Source organism: Phalaenopsis equestris, unplaced genomic scaffold, assembly GCF_001263595.1.
Source record: "Phalaenopsis equestris unplaced genomic scaffold, ASM126359v1 Scaffold000258, whole genome shotgun sequence".
NCBI classification, from domain to species: domain Eukaryota; kingdom Viridiplantae; phylum Streptophyta; class Magnoliopsida; order Asparagales; family Orchidaceae; genus Phalaenopsis; species Phalaenopsis equestris.
In genome coordinates this window covers 995,907-996,364 of record NW_018164700.1, presented here as the reverse complement: position 1 = coordinate 996,364, position 458 = coordinate 995,907, and the positions used below count along the sequence as shown (strand labels likewise).

Below are 458 nucleotides of genomic sequence, written 5' to 3'. Positions count from 1 at the left end.
GGTGGGGGGGGGGGGGGTGGAGGGGTTCCACGTGGCGAGGAGGGAGGGGGGATTGGTGCTGAGTTGGAAGGGAAGGGAGATGTCTGCCACGTCGGCATGGAGGTGCAGCTGAGGCCTGAGGGTGAGTTTTGGGTGCGTTTGGTGGCTTTAAGATTGATGATAGCACGATGAAATTTTCTTTGTTAAATTTACTTTTTGTGTTTTTCTGGAATGAATATTTTGCATAAATGGCATGGGAAAGACCAAAGTAGGTCTGCCCTGTGGAAATATCTTTACTTCTGTTAGATATATGATGTAGCTTCAACTAGTTATTTTTTGGCTCCTGTAACTATATATGTTACGAAATGTATCATGTTTGCATATATACATATTTGTTTGGAAGATTCACATACACACCACTCAATTCTTATGTATTTAGATATCGAACACCTAAATTTTAATTTTTACTTATATATATA

At 40.4% G+C, this 458-nt stretch overlaps 1 protein-coding gene across 1 annotated transcript in view; it reads left to right on the top strand.

The window, feature by feature from the left end:
- The window catches only part of LOC110024574 (scarecrow-like protein 15), a 9,749-nt gene that overhangs the window by 1,260 nt on the left and 8,031 nt on the right, over window positions 1-458 (top strand). The gene's annotated exons all lie outside the window — the stretch shown is intronic.